The 22,506-nt window shown below is 37.4% G+C and overlaps 1 protein-coding gene and 1 pseudogene across 4 annotated transcripts in view; both read left to right on the forward strand.

Moving 5' to 3' along the window:
• Window positions 1-22,506, forward strand: part of AHCYL2 (adenosylhomocysteinase like 2) — a 164,669-nt gene that overhangs the window by 33,472 nt on the left and 108,691 nt on the right. The gene's annotated exons all lie outside the window — the stretch shown is intronic.
• Window positions 138-2,968, forward strand: LOC144288377 (large ribosomal subunit protein eL29 pseudogene; annotated as a pseudogene).

The raw sequence follows: 22,506 nt of genomic DNA on the forward strand, positions 1-22,506 counted from the left end.
GTCTCTGCCTCTCTCTCTCTGTCTCTCATGAATAAATAAATAAAATCTTTGAAAAAAAAATGCTTTGTTGATATTGTCCCAGTGTCTGAATTTCATTTACTGTTTCTGATTTCCATTTTCTCCCCTAACTACTTTTTAGCCGAATAGTGTTTATACTTGCACTCCTGATGGAAAGTGTTTTACTCCTACAGATTTATGTAGTTACATAGTACTTGGTAGGAGAGAGGACAGAAAATTACTGAAAAGAAAATGAAGCCCATTAGGAAATTGTTAGGTTTATCTTTTTTAAAAAATCTTTTTTATATTTAAGTAATCTCTACACCCAAACATGGGCCTCCAACTCACAAACCAGAGATAAGGGGTTGCATGCTCTACCAACTGGGCAAGCCAGGCACCCCAAACTGTTAGGTTTATCTTAATACTTCATTTCTCAGTTCCTTTAGATCTTTCCTCATTGTATAATCTGGGTCGCCCTGATTGAAGGATTCTGTCTTCCTAATGTAACATCAGTTGTGTTTAGAATTGCCTTGATATAACTGCTTGATTGGTGTTCTTTTCCATTGTTTTCTTCCTCCCCAGAGCACAAAGAGATTCAGAAAGAATGGTAGAGTATATACACATTCCTTAGTTAGAATCTTCTTAGAGGGAATAACCTTGGATCTAGGAGTGCTCTTGCCTATGTGTGATAAAAGGCAGAAGATTTTTCTTTCTTTCTTTCCTCCTCTTTTTGTTTTGCTGCCTGTGGCTTTTTTTGGATTTTTTTTTCCTTTACATTGACAAAAGGTAAGAAGCGCACTTGAGATTCTTGCAAATGCCAGATGAAATATAACAAACATTATTCTAAATTTCAAACTGAGTTTGTTAAAAAAAAAATGTAAGGAAAATCCTCAAGAGCAAAAAATGAAGGGGAAATTAAAAACTAAAGTGGTGCTCTTCCGGTCTGAGATGCTTGGGGAGCCATGGGCTTTGGTGCAGACATGGTGAAGTCCAAGAACCACACCATGCACAACCAGTCACGAAAATAGCACAGAAATGGCATCAAGAAACCCCAGTCACAAAGATACAAATCTCTTGAGGGGGTAGACCCCAAGTTCCTGAGGAACATGTGCTTTGTCAAGAAGCACAACAAGAAGGGCCTGAAGAAGATGCAGGCCAACAATGCCAAGGCCATGACTGCACGTGCTGAGGCTATCAAGGCCCTTGTCAAGCCCTAGGAGGTTAAGCCCAAGATCCTAACAGGGGGCAGCCGCAAGCTCAATCAACTTGCCTACATCACTTACCCCAAGCTCGGGAAACATGCTCATGTCCGCATTGCCAAAGGTCTCAGGCTCTGCAGGCCAAAGGCCAAGGCCAAGGCCAAGGCTCAAACCAAGGCCCAGGCTGCAGCTGCAACCCCGGCTCTGGCTCCTGCTCCTACTCCTGCAGCACAGGCTCCCAAAGGTGCCCAGGCCCCCACAAAGGCTCCAGTGTAGAGGCTTCTGCCTGCCATGTGAGGATGGAAGGACTGGTATGACCCTTGGGCTTCTGTCTGCATGGGCCTGGTGTCCTCCTGTGCTATTTGTACAAATAAACCTGCGGCAGGATCTGTCAAATTAACTAACTAACTAACTAAATAAATAAATAAACAAGCAAAACTGGTAAGTACATAAGTTAAAACTATGGCTGGCCCTGGTAATGAAGAGGCTTCTGTTTTAATAGCCATACAGAACAGGAGACTTTCATGCCTTCCCTCCATAAAGCTGGGCTCCTCAAAAGGTTGTCTAACTATTGAAAAGATGATCTAGAAAAACATCTGTGTAGTGATGTGATGTCACACACTTGCATGAGTTTATGCACAGTATATGAGTTCTAAGTGAAAAAGTTTCTTCTGAGAATTTGTTTTATGTGCTTATTCTCTTATAGTTTTGGTTTAGAATGGCCCTCTTTGGGCAGCCTGGATGGCTCAGCGGTTTAGCGCCACCTTCAGCCCAGGGCGTGATCCTGGAGACCCGGATTGAGTCCCACATTGGGCTCCCTGCATGGAGCCTGCTTCTTCCTCTGCCTGTGTCTCTGCCCCCCGCCTCTGTCTCTCATGAATACATAAATTAAAAAATCTTTTTAAAAAATAATAGAATGTCCCTCTTTTTCTGCAGTTTAGGAAACCCAAAGCTGAGAAATTAACATAAAGTAGTCCTTAGTCCGTAACAGTTGCATGGTATCAAGCTGAAGCAAATGCAAAACTCCTCTATAGGAATATCTTTAATATAGGCCATACAGGATTCCCACAACCAAAAGTGCCCTGAAGATTTTCTTTTTTAATAGAACTTTAAAAAATACAGTCATCGAAACTTAAAACTCAGTGAACAGCATTAATGATAGAATGGATAAATTATGGCATATTCACAATGGAGTATGAAGCAATGGAAATGAATAAATTGTTGCTATGCACAAGATCATGATCAAAAAAAGATAATGCTGAATGAAGGAGGCCAGACACAAAAGAATATGTATTGTGTGATTTCATTTATATAAAGCTAAAAACCCTAACGTACACAGTTAAAAATCATTATAGTGAGGGAAAGGACAGTGATTGGGAGGGAGGATGAAAGAGGTTTATAGGGTGCTGGATTTATTGGCCTGGTGGTAGTTACATGGTTGTTTCACTTTGTGATAATTCATTGAGTTTATGATTTGTGTACTTGTTCAATCTAATAGCAGGATAGGAAAATGTAATATCATATAAAATAAAGGATAAGTAGAAAGCATAGTAAAAGATGGTAGAAATTAATTCAAATGTGTTGATAATCATACTAAAGTGAATTATACTTTCCATTTAAAAGGCAGATTGTCAGGATCCCTGGGTGGCGCAGCGGTTTAGCACCTGCCTTTGGCCCAGGGTGCGATCCTGGAGACCCGGGATCAAATCCCACGTCGAGCTCCCTGCATGGAGCCTGCTTCTCCCTCTGCCTATGTCTCTGCCTCTCTCTCTCTCTCTGTGACTATCATGAATAAATAAATAAAATCTTTAATAAATAAATAAATAAATAAATAAATAAATAAATAAATAAATAAAAGGTTTATTTTATAATAAAATAAAATAGAGAGAGATTGCCTTTTAAACATGTAGCATGTTTCCAAGATGGCTGATATTAGTTCATTTCCTTTACATGTATGCTATCCTCCCTCCTAGAAGTCAAGTTTATTCTTTTACTCCTCTTGAATCTGGGCTGGCATGTGACTTGTTTGACTAATAGAAGTTACCAGAAATGACATTTGGGGACTTTCAAGGCTAGGTCATGAGGAGTTTTTGCAGCTTCCATCTATCTTGTTTTTTTTGGAATGCTCTCCCATGGAATGCAGTCTGGGAACCCAGCTGCCATGCTGTGAGAAGCCCAAGCCAGATGGAGAAGTGCAGCTGAGCTCCCAGTCAACAGCCAGCATCAACTGCCAGCCATGTGAATAAGTGAAGAAGTCATCTTGGACATTCCAGGCCTGCAGTCATCATATGGAGAAAAACCCAGGCACCAGGCATATGGACCCAATCTAGCCATTTTCAGCCATTAGAGCATCCTACCTGAAGGCCTAGATGTCATGGAGCAGACACAAACTATCCCCTATACCCTATCTGAATTCTTGACCCTCAGAATTATATGCATAATAGGATGATTGTAGTTTTATGACATTAAGCTCTGGAGTATTTTGTTTGTAGCAATGGATAGTTGAAAAAGAATTTGGTACCTGGAAGTGAGGTGCATCTATAACCTAAAATTTAGATTGGCTTTGGAACTTAGTTGTGAGTAGAAGCTGAAGGGACCTTGAGGAGACTGTTAGTCAAGTTTTGAAATAGTAAGAAAAGTATTATTGGAGGCTGGATAACAGAATCTTTGTTATATAATGATACAAGGTTTGTTAGCACTGTCAAGTGTGGTAACATGGAAGATAGAAAGTATATCCAATGAATTGGATTTATCCAAAGAGATTTCTAGGCAGAATGTTGGCAAAGTGTTACTTAGCTTCTTCTAACTCCCTGTGATGATATATAGATGAATAGGTAAAAAATGAACTATGTTCAGTTTTTAAGCAGAACTTGCAAGGGAAATGTTTTAAACTCAGGATCTTTTATGTTATAAAGTAAAACTTTTTCTCATCTCCAGTTGCTCTAGATGGCCAGTGACAAAGAAATGGCTTCAGAGCAAAGGTAAAATTAAAGATTCTGCCAATAAAACATGGCCTCAGAGTTAAGATCTGAAATATAAGTCCTTTTAAGATTTCAGAAAGATATAAGGCAGTGCCTCATAGAATATTTTAGCTAGACAAAAAAAAAGCCCAAAGATCTTAAAGGAATACCTCTTACACCTTCTCTGTTAAATAAATAGGGCTTTTCAGGTTCCTAAGGGTGTTTTCTTATGGTAGTCTCAGAACACAAAACTTAAGATAAAGAAGGTTGGTATGGCTATGTCTCCTGGAGTGAACCCTATAAGAGTCATAGGAAATCTACAAAGGTTTTTTTTTTTAATATTTTATTTATTTATTTCTGAGAATACACAGAGAGGAGAGAGAGAAGCAGAGACAGGCAGAGGGAGAAGCAGGCGCCATGCAAGGAGCCCATCGTGGGACTCGATCCCAGGTCTCCAGGATCAGGCCCTGGGCCAAAGGCAGCGCTAAACCGCTTGAGCCACCCGGGCTGCCCTCTACAAAGTTTTTAAACAAATTGTTCTAACAAGCAGCTTCAGCTTGGATTAAAAAGGAACAGAGACAGTCAAAACTGAAACCTTTGGACTTCTAATCCTCTACAAGCAGGAAGCAGGCTGAGAAGGCTACTCTATTGCAAACATTAACCATCTCTTATGTGAGAGGAAGGATGACTCAGAGGTGGAGCCGAGAGTTTTGGAGAATCACTCTCAAAGAGTAGGATTGGGCTGAAATCAAGGAACCAGTGACATATGTCTGATTAAATTTCATAATTGCTATGGACCGGTAACTGCTATGTGTTTCTTGTTCCTTTCCCTTCTTCCTCATATTTTGAATGAGAACGTAATTGTGGCTATCCTGAGTCAGTCTCAGTGTTATACATTTGTGTGTTGGGTGTGTGGGAGCAGATAATTTGTTTCTTTATTCAGATCAAGAGGAACTATTCTCCAGTAGCTGTACCTGAGGAACTACTTCTGAGGAGCCTCAATCTCACCTGGACCTGAATTAGATAATCAAGATTCTGGACATCAAGCTGATGCCATTATGAGATGAGACTTTTGAAGGCTTAGAAGAGGGTGAGTGTGTTTTGCATGTGGGAGGAACTTGGGGTCAGAGGGTGGTATGTGGTAGCTCTTCTCCAAAGTGGCCATTGTTAATTTCTTATTTGCCATTCAGAGGTGGAGTGTATTGCTCTCCTCCCCTTGAATCTAGACTGGCTTTAGTGACTTGCTTGACCAATTGAATGCCACTTTCTAAGACTTCTGAGGCAAGGTTATAAGAAGCCTTGCAGCTTCTGCCTAAGCCTTTTGGAGTATTCACACTCAGAACCCAGCTACCATGCTGTAAGAAGCCCAAGCCAGATGGAGAGGACACATGTAGGCACTGGTTGATAGCCCCAGTGAGCTACCAACAAATAGCCTCAACTAACTGTCAGCCATGTGAGTGAGTGAAGGAAGCATGTTGGACAGTCCAGCCCTAGCAAACAGCACCTGGAGAAGAACTGGGGTCTCAGACAAATAGCTCCTGTTGACATCCTAGCCATCTTCATCTATTCAAGTCATCCCATCTGAGGTCCCAGACATTGTGGATCAGAGACCTGCTATCTCTCCTACGCCCTGATAGAATTTGTGGCCCACAGTATCATGAGAATAATAAAATGATTATTGTTTACCACTAAGTTTTGGGGTAGTTTTTTATGTGGTAATAGATAACTAACATCATCAGATTGAATATTTAAAAATCCAGCTCTATGCAGTTTATAGGAGAATCAGATTGAAAGTAAGGTATGGAAAATCATATTCTAAAATAAAGGTGGTAGGGCAGGGCATTAGTAGGCAAAATTGACTTGAAGGCAAAATTCATTATTAGAATTTTTTTAAAGATTTTATTTATTTATTTATGAGAGACACAGAGAGAGAGAGAGGCAGAGACACAGGCAGAGGGAGAAGCAGGCTCCATGTAGGGAGCCCGATGTGGGACTTAATCCTGGGTCTCCAGGATCATACCCTGGGCTGAAGGTGGTGCTAAACCACTGGGCCACTGGGGCTGCCCCACTATTAAGAATTTTTAAAATCACAAAAAATTATAAAAGGATAATTAACCAGGAAGCTATAATAATTGATTATATTATATTATATGGAAGCATATAATAATATGATTCCAAATCATATGCATCCAGTACTGTGTCCTCAAAATATACAGACTATAGGAGGAAAGAATACATATACAACTATAGGAAAATTGGTAGGTCTACAAAGCAGGAAATTTTAACTTGTTCTTCCCAGTGATTGCAGGTCAAACAGACAAAAAATTTGAGATTTGAACAAATGACCAACAAGCTTGATTTGGTGGGCCTCTACAGTCCTGTACATAAGAGATGAGAATATACTTTCTTTTTAAGCAGTTTTTTAAAAATTGTACAAATACTGAATTCATAAAACAAGTCTCAACAAAATCAATGAATGTATATTTAAGCAGACTGTATTCTCATTCTCAATTTAAAGATCGAAATTAAATGAAAAGATCAAAATAACTATATATTTGGAAATTTAGAAGTGTATTTCTAAGTAAACTCATAGGTCAAAGAAGAAATAATAGAAATCAGAAATAAAGCTAACTTATTAAAACTGACTCAAGAAGAAATAAAAACTTGAATAAGCCTATAATCATTACATATATTGAATCAATAAATAAAAATGTATTTAAGGTGTACCAATTAAAAAGTTTTGGCATAAGTATACAACTGTGAAACTGTCTTCACAGTTAAGATAAAAAAAATGTAACTATCACCTCTAAAATCTTCTGCTCCTTTCCACCTAACCTCATCCCTAGGCAACTACTGAATGCTTTATGTTACAATAGATGAATTAGCATTTTAAAATATTTTTATATAAATGGAATTATGTAGTACATAGTCTTTTTGTGGTGGGGGTTTATATTTCTTTCACCGAGCATCATTATTTTGAGATTTCATCCTTGCTGTTGGGTGGTCAAAGGCTCATTACTTTTACTTCTTAGTAGTATTACACGCTTTGTTTTTTGGCTAGACCACACTGTTTTTTTATCAGCTGACATATATTTGGATTATTTCAGGTTTGGGGCTCTTAGCCACTGTGAACATTAATATACAAGTTTTGTAGATATATGCTTCATTTCTTTGTTAAGATATCTAGGAGTGTAATATTTAGATCATATAAGTATGTTTAACTTCTAAGAAACTGCCAAACTGTTTTCTTTTCTTTTTTCTTTTTTTTTTTCCAAACTGTTTTCTAAAATGGTTTTGCTATTTTACATCCTACCAGAAGCCTAGGAGATTTTGAGTTCTTCCACATCCTTGTCAATATCTGGTATGAGCAATCTTTATTTTTAACCATTCTAGTAAGTGTATGGTGCTATACAGCATATAGTTGAGTTTTGCTTTATTAATGCAAATGACAATCTCTATCTCTTGATTGACCATTTATGCTTAAAGTGATTATTGGTATGGTTAGGTTTAAATCTACTGTCTTGCTATTTTTCTGTTTATTCCATCTAGTTTTATTTTTCCTTTGTCTTCTTTTGGGTTATTTTTTTATCGTTTACTCATATTTCTTTGTTGGCTTATTTGTTTTGTTTTAATGGTTGCTTTAGGATTTGTAATACACATTTCAGCTTGTCATAGTTTGCCTTTAAATGATGTTATGCCACTTTACCTATAGTATAAAAAATTTGTAATAAACTAAAAAAAAAAGTTTACAATAGTTCTTAGATAATAGAAGAAATATTCCCTTCTCTTTCCTCTCAGATTTTGTCCTATTTTGTCATACATTTTCTCCTTTTACTATGAACCCCATACCATTTTGTTATTATATTTTTATATCAATAGTAAACTATATTAGAAAGAGATTTACAAAAAAAAAAGAAAGATTTACATAATAAGAAAAAATCTCATACAAATATCCATGTAGTTATTCTTTCTAATGCTCTTCATTCCTTTGTGCAGATTCAGATTTTCATCTGGTATTATCCTCCTCAAAAGGTTTATTTCATTTTTTTTTAAGGTTTATTTCAAATATTTCTTCTAGTGCAGGTGTGCTAGTAATTAATTATTTAGTGTATCTGAAAATATCTTTATTTGAACGTTGTTTTTGAAAGATATTTTTTTCCTGAATATAGAATTATACGTTGACCATTTTTGCTTTTGCATTCCCTTAAAGCTGTTGCATCATGTTGACTGCATTGTTTCTGATGAGAAATCTGCTGTCATCCTTGTCTTTATTCCTGTCTATGTAATGTATCTTTTTTTTCTGGCTGCTTTTAATACTGTTTGTCAGTGGTTTGAACAATTTGACTATTATGCTTTGGTATAGTTTTTCTTGTGTTCTTCTTGGGGTTCATTGAAGATCTTGAACTTAAGGGTTTATTATTTATTTATTTTTTATTTTATTTTATTTTATTTTTTTATTTTTTTAGGCTTTATTATTTTTTTAATCAAATTTGGAAAAATTTGTTTTTAAAAATATTTTCTGTCTCTGTTCCCTCTCCTTTGAGAAACTCAAACTACAAATATATTAGGCAGCCTAAAGTGTTCCCACAACTCACGGATGGTCTTTTTCCCTCTTTTTGCTTCTGGTTCACTTTGGATAGTTTCTTTTGTTGTATCTTCCAAGTTCACTCATCTCTTACTTGGTTTTGTCTAGTTTGCTGTTAATCCTATCCAGTGTATTTTTCATCTAAGACATTGTACATTTAATCTCTAGAAGTTTGATTTAGATTCTTTTAATATCTCTCTTGTTTCTATTTAATTTTTTTTGAAAATGGAATATTATATCTCCCTTGTTTCTATTTAATTTTTTTTGAAAATGGAATACAGGTATAATAACTTTTAATGCCCATGTCTGCTAATTCTGACATATGTGTCAATTTTGTAGAAGTTTCAGCTGATTCTTCTCTTTATAGGTCTTATTTACCTGTTTCTTTGTGTGTCCATTAAAGTTGTTTGGTTCTAAGTATTGTGAATTTTACCTTGTGGGTACTGGATCTTTTTCTTCTTCTTTGTTCTCTATCACAGCTGAGTTATCATTACACTTTGACCCTTCTTAGTCTCCCATTTAGGATTTGTTAGATTGGGCCCGTTTTCCATCTAAGGTAATTATTTCTCCAAGACCCTTCTTTCTAAAGTTTTTATTTACTTGTTTGACAGAGAACGCAAGCAGGGGGAGTGGCAGGCAGAGATAGAGGGAGAAGCATGCTGTCTGCTAAGCAGAGATCCCGATGTGGGGGGCCCCATCCCAGGACTCTTGGATCATGACCCGAGCCAAAGGCAGACACTTAACCTACTGGGCCACCCAGGCGCCCATCACAGGACCCTTCTAATTACTCTACCCAGGGCTCTGTAAATTGGGGGCTCTTCCATTCTGATTGGTATTCCTGAATGTAATTCAAGAATAGGCACTATTCCTGTTCTATTTGAGTGACAGTGTTCTCTCTAATCCTTTGAATGGTCACTTATATGCAATCATTGATCAGTACTCTGCTGAATACTTGAGGGGCACCCACCACATATTTCCAGAATGCTCTCTCTGCAGCCTTCTCTTCTCCAGCACTTTGTCCTGCAAACTCTATCTGCCAGCACTTTGTCCTGCAAACTCTGTCTGCCTTGGTCTCCTCCAACTCTCAGCTCCATCTCCTCAACTAAGATAGTCTGCAGGGCTCTACCTGGGTTCCTCCTCCCTGAGCTGTGCCCTGGTCTCAGGGTAATAAGCTGAGCCATTCATAAAACTCATTTCACTTGTTTCTCAGGGATCACTGTTCTTTAGTTCAGGCAGTTCAGTCTTCGAAACTATTGTTTCATATATTTTGTTTGTTTCTGTTTGATTCAGGCAGGTAGGTGACTGTTGTACCTGTTACTCCTTATTGGTTGCAAATGGAAGTCCCCTATTTTCTATACTTATTATGTACTTAAAACGTATTGTGATAAATACATAAACCAAACAAGTATATTTGTCAAAGTTAAAGTAGTGATTAGAATTTCCCAGACTTCACCTTATTTTCCTCAAACATTTGAGAGACTAAAGGTTTACATTTTAGGTATTTTTTTCAGTAGTTCATTTTGCTTTCTAGTAGAGTTCAGTGATTATCATTTTTTTAAATTTATTTTTTATTTTTAAGTTTGTTTTTTTTTTTTTTTGTAATCTCTACACATGACCCAGAGATCAAGAGTTTCATGCTCTTCCAAATAAGCAAATGATCTGGCCAGTGATAAGTCTCTTTTTTAAAACAAAGAGACTTATTATGTTCTATTATTGTATGAATAGGCAATACTTCTTGTATTACAGGCCCTGAGGCTTGAACTCAGTATTGCTATCTTGTTTCATATTAGCTTCCAAATAGCATCAGGTGGTCATTTTTTACTTTAAAACCAATCTACTAATCTGGTCTGATTTGATCTTATGACCTCAGGGAAGAACCCTCCTAGGAATAGAATGAAGAAACACATTACATCTGAGGCTTTAAAAAACAAAATGAAGATCCAGATATTAAAATCATTTTAATATCTTTGCACCTTTCTACAATGGAGTCATTTAACAAAGAAAAGGAAGCACTGTCCTCTAGCCTAGTTAATGAATTATTTAATTTGGATACTATTTTATTATAAATAATCGATTTCCAAGATTTTCTGAAGTTGGAACACTGTGTTCTAGCTTAGTTTAAGGGAAGTGATAAAAATGTGAATTCTGCTACGAGGAGAAATAAAGGAAAGAAAGTTAAGGGATTGGGCTTGATTTTTAATAGAGTGATTCTGCAGTTAAGAGAGTTTGTTAGTCTTCTCGAAGAAGTAGGGTTGTCCGATAAGAGTGAGGAATAGGAAGGACAGAAAAAGGTTGGAGTAGCTGTTGGGGAGGGGGCGTCTTAAGTCAATGTGATTTTTTCATATTTCTGGGGATAAAGATGAGGAATTCTCTTGTAGGATTGTGGCTTGTTACTTTTACTCTTGCTTTCTCTTTTCTACGTTCAGTGTGTAATTGTTGATTAATTAAAAAGTGGGAATGAATTTTTTAATTTATTTTTATTTTGGGGAGGAATGAATTTTTTTTAAAAGAATTTTTTTCAGGGCAGCCTGGGTGGCTCGGCGGTTTAGTGCCGCCATCAGCCTAGGGTGTGATCCTGGAGACCCAGGATCGAGTCCCACGTCAGGCTCCCAGCATGGAGCCTGCTTCTCCCTCTGCCTGTGTCTCTCCCTCTCTTTCTTGCTGTGTCTCTCATGAATAAATAAATAAAATCTTAAAAAAAAAAAAAAGAATTTTTTTCAAAGGAAAGTGTATCAAGAAATAAACTTCAAATCATTAATTTCTTGAGCTTTAGTTTTGGCCAACTGGAATAGTACAGCCTTTATTGTATCAATTTATAACTCAGGAAGGTGGACAAATTTTAGATTTCTTTTATAATATTTTTATAAAAGTGCATTCTAGTTAAAATGCCTTGGAGTATGAAAGATTAAAAGACAGGGGGCACCTGGGTGGCTCAGTTGAGCATCTGCCTTCAGCTCAGGTCATGATCCTAGAGTCCTGGGATTGAGTCCTGCACTGGGCTCCATGCTCAGTGGGGAGCCTGCTTCTTCCTCTGCCCCTCACCCTGCTTGTACTCTCTCAATAAAGATATTTTTATTATATATATATTATAATAAAAGATTAGAAGACATGATACAGAAGGATCCAGGGCTGCTCAGGAGTTCATGAGGATGGGGTAGTCAATTCTAGGTGTTTGTTTGCATTTACTTTTTTTTTTTTTTTAAGATTTTATTTATTCATGAGAGACACAGAGAGAGAGATTGAGGCAGAGACACAGACAGAGGGAGAAGCAGGCTCCATGCAGGGAGCCTGACATGGGACTCAATCCCGGGTCCCCAGGATCACGCCCCTGGCTGAAGGCGGCACTAAACCGCTGAGCCACTTGGGCTGCCCTGCATTTACTTTTTTAAAAAGATTTTGTTTATTTGAGAAAGCATGAGAGAGAGAGAGAGAGAGAGAGAGAGAGAGAGAACCCAGATGCCTGGTGTTTGCATTTGTATGTATGTTTGTAAATATGTATTTATAGCTAGCATCAACTGTTTAAAGCTAGTCTTCTCTTTCTCTCCCATCTGTTGTTCCCTGATGTATGTATTGTATGTATTTATTTACTGCTAGCATCCGCTATATTCTTTTCTTTTTCTCCTATCTGTGGTGGCCTCCATGAGTCATTCTTTAAAGCGTACCCAAATTTGTTGAGCTGACTTAAGCTTCCAAGTTTTTGGAAGAATTGGTCAGAGATCACTGCATAGAGATTCCTAATGGAGAATCTGTAAGGTGAGAAAGTGATGAGCTCTGTGTAGTCTAAGATGACAAGCTTTCCTACCCTGACCAGGAAGGATTATTTTCCCAGTCTTCCTGTGGTGTCAGGGAACTGGAATTGAGGACTCTAACTTCTAGCCTTGACAAGTCTTAATGAAAGGAAAAAAAGGTCACACTCAAAAAAGAACTTAGGTCCTTAGACTTAGTGCCGGCTTCCCTCCAAAGAGAAATGTTCTTAACCTTGTAGAATACATATAATTAAAATTCTTTAAATTTTTTTTACAATTGTGAGCAGTAATCTCTCTTTAAACCAGGACAGCCCCCCAATAAATTTTAGGCATATCAGAGCAACTAGTTTTAGAGCAAATACCCTTTGTAGGGTGAAAATTAAGGAATTGAGTCTTCATAACATAAAACATAGTAGTAATGTGAGGTGATGTAGTGACAAGACATAATTAGATGGAGTTGTGTGTCTTCTAGAGCAATAGTTCTCAAACTTTTTGGTCTTAGGACCCCTTTACATGCTTACCTCTCTGAAGATCCCAAAAAGTTTTGTGTATGTGAGTTATAGTTATCAATATTTACTATATTAGGAATTAAAACTGAGAACTTAAATTTATTTACAACAACAAACATCATATGTTACTATTTCTTTGAAAGCGAGCAATTTAAAAATATATATTTTATTTGAAAATAATAAGCCCATTACATGTCAACATAAATAATTATATGAAAAAATTTTTTTTCAAAACATTTAGTGGGATGAACAGCATTGATTTTTTTTCTTTTCTTTTGCAAATCTCTTTACTGTCTGGCTTTATTAAAAACAGCTTGAATTTCATATCTGCTTTTGCAGTCAGTCTGGTGCACTGCCATACATCATGTATCCTGTGGAAAACTCCTCTGTATACTTATGAGATAATGAGAATAAAAAAGGCAAATACCTTCTTAGTATTATCACAAAAATACTGGTGATCTCAAGCACCCCCAGAAAGTGTCAGTATGTTCAGGAGCTTTTGAAACACTGTTCCCAAACTATTTATGTGTAGGGAAAAAGAAACACAAGAGTTTTCTCCATTGATGGGCACTTGGGTGGCTCAATTGGTTAAGCATCTGCCTTCAGCTCAGGTCATGATCTCAGTGTCCTGGATTGAGCCCTGCATTGGGCTCCTTGCTCAGTGAGGAGTCTCCTTTCCTTCTCCCTCTACCTCCCTCCTCCCCTCAGGTCATGCTCTCTCTCTCTCCCCTCTCTCTCAAATAAATAAAATCTTAAAAAAAAAAAAAAAAAAAAGTTTCTCCATTGGGTAAAACCAAGTTTTCCATGTGTTTAATCAGCACTGACTGTTTAACCTAGTAATTAAACAGTATAACATTCAGACTCCAGAATTGAAGTGGGTGTTATAGTCAAAACCTCCAAGCACTGAACTAGGAGTCAATCCCAGTTCATGTGCTTTTAAAAAGTAGTTGTTTAGTGTTTTTGCAGGCTATTGTTAACCAGTGGGAGAGGAAAATTGAACCAAAGAATTTTAGAGATTAAAAATGACCTTTAAAGATAATCTAGTCATAGAATTTTAGGCTTTCAGATTTGAAAAGTACCTGAGAAGTTATGTAATCCAATCCTTAAGCTTTTGAATAATTATAAGTACTTGTGATGTATAGGCTAAGTACATTATAGTCTCTCTTTCTCATCATTTTGAACTTTCCTGTTTCTTTTTAATGTCTTCTGTAATAGAAAATGTCAAACATATACCCCATCACCCACCTTTAACAATTGTTAATTCATTGCCAAATGTTTCATGTATACCTCAACCTACTCCACCCTCTCCCCTAGATTACTGGATACAAATTCTAGACATTTTACGGTTTTACATTTTATAGTTTTTTATATACATTTCTGTTTGTTCCATGATCACACTAAAAAAATTGCCAGTAATTCTTTAATAGTGTCAAAAACCCATCGTTTGCATTTCCTTGATTGTGTCATTCATATATATATATGGTTTTTTTCCTCAGTGTATTTGGGATGCAGATAAATTTTGTGCAGTGCAGTTGGTTGATTTGTCACTTTTTCTTTACTCTCTAATTTGTCACTTTTTCTCTCTAATTTTTTGTTGTAGAAACTGGGTCATTTGTCAAGTTTCCTTGAGTCTGAATTTTGCTGATTGTATCTCTGTGATGTCTTTTAACATGTTGCTTTGTCCTCTGCATTTCCTGTAAATTGATATTTAGATTTAGAAGGTTGTTCAGACTTCTTCAGAGTGGTAAGTACTTTCATCAGGACATGCATAATGTCTCTCTTTTTGTGATGTCAGTAGCTATTGATGATTTTTACTTAGATCCATTAAATCATTAAGAGCTACAAAATGATGATATTCCAACCTATTATTATTTACTTATTACATGTAATACTTCTATAAAAAGAAACTTATCCTTTGTACTATTTGATTACCCTGTAGTTCATTTGGGAAAGTCAGGATGAATGCTGATTCTTTTTATTTATCATTTTTCAAAATAATCAATTAGTTCAACTAGCATTATCCAATGGTGACAGAATGGTCTTTTTTGTTTTTGGTATCATTATGAACTCCTTGATTTTTTATATGTATGAGTGTGTGTGTGTGTATATATATAATCTGTATATGTATATTTTTTAATTTTAAGTAAACTATTCCACACATGGGGTTCAAATTTAAAACCCTGAGATTAAGAGTCCACATGCTCTACTGACTGAGCCAGCCAGGCATCCTTAATATTTTTAAAATATATTTCAATCCATTGCTGCTGTTATTCCACATTATTCTCTTGTGATTTTACATATTTGTTTCTTCTTAAAAAACCAAGACTGGAGATGAGGACATGTCTTAGTCATCTTTGTGTCCCTGATGCCTAGTGCATGGCTTGCAATAAATATTTGTCAAATGAATGATTGAATGTTCTGTGCAGGATTAAAAAATATGAGTTCATTTTAGCAGCATGACAGAGGAACAGTGTTCAAGTATAATGTCTCTGATCTGAAAAAAGGGTAATATAACTGAAAAATATTTTGGGTGAATGTGAAAGAAAAAGATGGTTTTAAAAAGTGAATGTTAGGAGCTTCTGGGTTGCTCAGTCGGTTAAGCATCTGCCTTGGGCTCAGGTCATGATCTCAGTGTCCTGCGATTGAGCCCTGCATGGGGCTCCCTGCTCAGTGAGGAGCCTGCTTCTCTTTCTACCTCTGCAGCTCTCTCACTCTTGTCAAATAAATAAATAAATCTCTTTTTTTAAAAGATTTTATTTATTTATTCTTTAGAGACACAGAAAGAGAGAGGCAAAGACATAGGCTGGGGGAGAAGCAGGCTCCCTGTGGGGAGCCTGATGTGGGACTTGATCCCAGTACCTCAGGATCATGCCCTGAGCCTAAGGCAGATGCATGCGCTCAACCGCTGAGCCACCCAAGGGTCTCCCGTAAATAAAATCTTGAAAAAAAAAAGGGGGGGGGGATGTTACTTAATTGCTACTTGTTAGCAGATATGGAGTTATTTAATCTGTTGTTTCCAGTGAATTTTTTTTTTTTTTTAAGATTTTATTTATTCATGAGAGACACACACAGAGAGAGAGAGGCAGAGACATAGGCAGGGGGAGGAGTAGGCTCCATGCTGGGAGCCCAAGTGGAACTCAATCCCGGGACTTCAGGATCTTGGCCCAGGGCACGACCCAGGGCATTATGCCCTGGGCCAAAGGCAGGCACTAAACTGCTGAGCCACCCAAGCGTCCTGACGGTGAATTTTTTCATTGTATTTTTGTTCAAAGGAATAAATAAGAATCTTTGTTTTTACTTCTCTAAGTAACATTTAAAAGCATCATCTCTCCATCTCATTCTTGTTTCCCTTAATATAAATGGCAAAGAACATTCACATCATCACAAACATGTTTCCCATGAATTTATCCATTTATTTTACAACTCCCCGCAAATTACAAGAAAGTAAAGCAGAACTAACTTGAAGTACTCACAATATGCTATTTATATCATTTATTCTTACCACAATCTTATTAAGTAGGTAAGATTATTATTATCCTCCCGTTTAATAGGTGAAGTAATTGAGGCACAGACATTAAGTAACTTGCCCAGTTGGTCACACAACTAGTGAATGTTAAAGCCAGGATTCAAATTATGTATTCTTTCTCCACAGCCTTTGCTGTTAAATTGCCTTAAGTGACTTTATCACAGACTCTTTTGTAGGATGAGATGGTGTTCATAAAAGCATTTTATGGTCATATAGTAAAATTACTCATGTAGTGTCACAAAATCTGTCATAACAATAAATAATTATGGCTAAGCCAGTTTTTTTTTTTTTTTTCGTGAGACACACACACACACACAGAGGCAGAGACACAGCAGAGGGAGAAGCAGGCTCCATGCAGGGAGCCTGATGTGGGACTAGATCCCAGGCAGTGCTAAACCGCTGAGCCAGCCGTGCTGCCAAAGCCAGTTTTTTTTTTTTTTAAATGAAGCTTTATTTCCAGAAAAATGAATCCTATTTTTCCCTGCCCCATCATTTTATAGGTAATATTAAGCAGATAAATATGAATTGTTAAAGAATAAGTTCTTATCCTCCATGAAAAAATTAGAATTCACAGAATTTGCAAATCTTAAACATTTTTAGTAGGAACAGTACTTGTAATATAACTTGTTTGCCATCACTTTCCCTGTGATAAGATGATTATAACTTGTTTTGTGTGGGTACTAAGCATTCATAGCATTCTCATACGTGAGCCCCGAAGAGGCACTTGTTCTAGTTTCTTCACTCTCCTTGCTTCCTTCATTATCATGAATTTATGCATGATAAAAAATAACTCAAAAGCACTATAATAATCTGTAATTGTAACAGCTGAGGCTGTACCATGTATAATAGAGTTTACTGGTTGTGCAAAATTTCCTGCTGACTGCTGTATGTCACTCTTTCTCTCCCACTCAATAAGATTGAATGTAATATGAGAATGAAAGTGACATGAGTAGGGAAAACTTTGCATCTAATTTAATTTCTTTATTAAAAAGTTCTTTTTTTTATGACTTTTTTTTTTAAAGATTTTATTTATTTAGTCATAGACACAGAGAGAGAGAGAGAGAGACAGAGACACAGGCAGAGGGAGAAGCAGGCTCCACACAGGGAGCCTGATGTGGGACTCAATCCCAGATCCCCAGGATCACACCCCAGGCTGCAGGCGGCGCCAAACTGCTGTGCCACCGGGGCTGACCCTATTAAAAAGTTCTTAAGTATTTTTAGAAATAAGTGTATTTAGGACACCGTGTTACAACTTGGCTTCCAGATTGAGAAACATTACTCTTAAAGCATATTGCTTAGCCACTTTTCAAATTGATATAGCAAAGACAGCTAGTAGCTTTTTTTTTTTTCTTCTATCTTTGAAACTTTATTTTTGGGAAGCTCGGTTTTAATGGTTGAGGTAAGGGAATTTTTATTTTTATTATTTATTTATTTTTTTTTTTAAGATGTATTTATTTGGGATCCCTGGGTGGCGCAGCGGTTTAGCGCCTGCCTTTGGCCCAGGGCGCGATCCTGGAGACCCAGGATCGAATCCCACGTCAGGCTCCCGGTGCATGGAGCCTGCTTCTCCCTCTGCCTGTGTCTCTGCCTCTCTCTCTCTCTCTATCATAAATAAATAAAAATTAAAAAGAAAAAAGATGTATTTATTTATTTATTCAGAGAGAGCGAGAGAGAGGCAGGGACACAGGCAGCGGAAGAAGCAGGCTCCATGCAGGGAGCCTGACGTGGGACTTGATCCTGGATCTCCAGGATCACACCCCGGGCTGCAGGCAGCGCTAAACCGCTGCGCCACCGGGGCTGCCCGGTAAGGGAATTTTTAAAAGAGGAAATCAAGGAAACCAAGAAATGACAATAGTACATTTATTGTAAGTAATATTGTGCTGATTTCCCAAGACTAAGAGAGAAAACATATTCTTACAATACATAAAAGTTGCATATAAATAAATGTATGTTTCTTCAGCTAATCTCACTATCTGGATATGGCTTTGAAAATGTTCTAGTAGGGGATCCCTGGGTGGCGCAGTGGTTTAGCGCCTGCCTTTGGCCCAGGGCGCGATCCTGGAGACCCAGGATCGAATCCCACGTCGGGCTCCTGGTGCATGGAGCCTGCTTCTCCCTCTGCCTGTGTCTCTGCCTCTCTCTCTCTCTCTCTGTGACTATCATAAATAAATAAAAAAAATAAAAAAAGAAAATGTTCTAGTAGAAGCTGTGAATTGATTATAACCACAGAATAAGACTTATCTGAGGGAATCTTTTTTTTTATTATTATTTTATTTTATTTTATTTTTATTTATGATAGTCACAGAGAGAGAGAGAGAGAGAGAGGGGCAGAGACACAGGCAGAGGGAGAAGCAGGCTCCATGCACTGGGAGCCCGATGTGGGATTCGATCCCAGGTCTCCGGGATCGCGCCCTGGGCCAAAGGCAGGCGCCAAACCGCTGTGCCACCCAGGGATCCCATCTGAGGGAATCTAACACAAAAAAATTTAAACAATAAAAGCAGCAACAACAAATTAAATTCTTACGGGTCAAGGGTTAGCATGTTGCAGTTATTCAAATATTTGTAGCAATTGTCCTTTAACTATTGAAATGTAGTATTGAGGTGCCTGGGTGGCTCAGTGGGTTAAGGGTCTGCCTTCAGCTCAGGTCATGATCTCAGGGTTCTGGATTTGAGAACACATGGGACTCCCCACTCTTTGGGAGTCTGCTTGTCCCTTCCCCTCTACCTCGCCCCCCAACTCATGCTTGCACACATGTGCTCTTTTTCTCTCAAACAAATAAAATCTTTAAAGAAGAAATAAAGGAAATTTAGTATAATCCCAGGAAAGAGGTAGCTTAGTATGAATTTATGTGTGGTATTGAGAATAAGACTCAGATATGATTTATTCTTTTTTTTTTAAATTTTTTTATTTATTTGTGATAGTCACAGAGAGAGAGAGAGAATGAGGCAGAGACACAGGCAGAGGGAGAAGCAGGCTCCATGCACCGGGAGCCTGACGTGGGATTCGATCCCGGGTCTCCAGGATCGTGCCCTGGGCCAAAGGCAGGCGCCAAACCGCTGCGCCACCCAGGGATCCCTGATTTATTATTTTAAAAACTTTTTTAAAAATTTTAAGTAGTCTCTGCACCCAATGTGGGGCTCGAACTCACAACCCCATGATCAAGAGTCACACACTCAACAGACTGGCACCCCCGATATGATTTGTTCTAAACTAAGGAGTTCATTTTAGAGACTGTAAATTTGCTTTTAGAAACTTGTTTCGTAGTCAACATGATCATTCATTTATTGGTTATGAAAAGTGCTTTATCCCATTTGGCTTATTCAGGAGTAGTGGAGAAGGATTGTTTAGATTAATGTTCATATTTCTTTGTATAGATCTAATCAATTATTCTGTAGGGCAAGTAACATTAATTCAGCTCTTCTTTATTGTGACTGGTATATTCTAACTGGCATTCCAATATATGTTTAGTTGATAGAACAACTAATTACTTCATGTGCCCATGATAAATGTTATTTGGAGACATTTGCCTTTTCCTATTTTTTTTTCTTAATTGGTTAGTCTGCATTTCTAAAATCTGCTCATTAGACAGACAGCCAAAAAAACCCCACATATCTGAGGGAAGTGCCAGGAAAGTGTTAATGCTCCAATTTTCCTAATCCTCATCCCTTAGTTTTTAGGAGTCACTGAAATCAAATGAGTTGGACTCTCAAGAGGCTGGTAATCTGTTTAGGACTATTTTGGAGCTGGGTTGGGGGCGGGGAGGGGATTAACATTGAGTATCTTTTATGTATCAGGTGATTAAAATGTGTTAACTCATTTAATTCTTAGAATTCTATGAGGTAGATGGTATACCCATTTTACAGGTAAAGGTATGGAGGCTAGTTATCAATTTACCCTAAGTCATACTCCTTAAGTAGAAAAATGATTTGAACCCATCGCAGTCTCCAAATATCTGTTTCTGCTACATCATACAAATCTATGTCTACTACACCACCATGTCATCTGAACATACTGTTTTCTGTTAGTAAATATTTCAGTAAATTGGGGCAGACAATGAGATCAGTAGACATACTAAGGAGATTGCAAAGATACATGATGTGTAGGAAATCATAAGACAGTAAGATAACATAAATTAGAGTTGTAGATCTACCACATAACATGTGTATCTTGGGCAAGTGATATATTGCCTTTGTTGCAGTTTCCTTGTGTGTAAAATAAGGATAATATTTATTCTACCTCTCAATGAGGTGTTAAGAGAGGGGGGAGGAGAGAGGTGTGTATGTGTGGGTATAAACTTCAAAAATCATGAAATTTGACAAATGTAAAGAATTTTGTATTATGATTATAGAGAGTCCTGTAGCTTGGCAGATTGGTATCATTTTTTTTTTTTTTTGGTATAATTCTTTTAACTAAGGAACAATTAGTCAATCTTGGCCACTGGAACTCAAAGAAATAGTATCTGTCAGTCACAGTCATTTCTTGGAAGGAAGAATTGAAAAATGCACAGCAGTTATTCTCCTTGACCTCTTTCTCTGAAAGGGAATTTGATTAGGCAAGCTGGTTTCATAATAGAGTAGAGCTTCTCTCTTCTCTCCAGGGAATTGAAGCTGAGCAGCCAGACTTGTTTTGTGAAGCTAGAGCAATCCGGTTTTAAAGGATTTAACTAAATTTATTGTGATTAAGGTTTTATGAGGGATGTACATTGCAGAGCAGCAGCTTTAAAAATGTTACATATGAGCCAGTCTCTATCTCTAGGTTGAGAACAGAAAACTATAACTAGTTTAAGCTCAGAGAATAGTCCTCAGCAATTCTATAGCATCTTGAAAAGAAACTGATTCTGAAAGCAGAAAAAGAGGCACTAGGGAACAAGTTGTATGGACTGTAGAATTGAGTCCTCATCTAGGCATTATTTGGTATTTCTCCAGACTTTCTTAGTGGGCAGACTTGTGGACTTTTTCCATTATATAGAGAAAGAAAATTAAAACAGAACACTCAACACACAATAAACACATGATAAATATATGGATATTTTAACAAAAACAACTATAGAATTATGCCAATTATGTCTTTAAGATAAAGGCAATGAATGGCCAGAGACATGAATTTCTGTAACTATAGGCATCCCTGGAGGGTTACCACATGTCCTGGTAGAACCCAAATTGCCACCAACTAGGAATATCTTGCTCACTCCTTTTTCCCAACAGTTGCTGGCCTTCCTGGGGTTTGTATGTATATATGCAGAGTTAGAGCCACTGGTTAAAGTAATTAGGCCAACGTCAGGACAAAAATAGATCAGTCAGTTTTTCTAAAAAAGGCTTCCTACATTCATACTGTTGTCTTTATTTACTAAATTGATTTTGGACAAATATATAGCTGATTTAAGATCCTGGAAACTTAGTATCTTAAGACAGCCTCTTGGTTCTGCTGCTTCAATCTTACCTTTTCTAGTATGTGTTACTTAATCTGGTTGGAGACTTGGAAATGTGGTTCCAAGAGTCCTGTTTTTGGGGAATTGTTCAGTGTTATTCAAAACAGATACTTGATGAAAGTAAAAGTCCAGGAAATAATAGGAAGAGTAGAGGAGAGGCTACATAAAGGGAGCCAATGAAGAACCACTGTACCCATTAATATACCATCAGCCACAGACTTTCCTTCCAAGTAAGTACTTTCTCAGGAGATCAGAAACATCTAGGGAGGGCAGCCCAGGTGGCTCCGCGGTTTAGCGCCGCCTTCAGCCTGATCATGGAGACCTGGAATCGAGTCCCACTTCAGGCTTCCTGCATGGGGAGCCTGCTTCTCCCTCTCCCTCTGCCTGTGTCTCTGCCTCTCTCTCTTTGTGTGTCTCTCATGAATAAATAAATAAAATCTTTTTTTTTTTTTTTTTTTTTAAAGAAAAGAAACATCTAGGGAAAAAAGATAAAATTACTTTTGGTGCCATGTTGGCTTTCATTGGATTTAAATATTTTGGTTTTCTAGGGTGACA

Source organism: Canis aureus, chromosome 18, assembly GCF_053574225.1.
Source record: "Canis aureus isolate CA01 chromosome 18, VMU_Caureus_v.1.0, whole genome shotgun sequence".
NCBI lineage: Eukaryota > Metazoa > Chordata > Mammalia > Carnivora > Canidae > Canis > Canis aureus.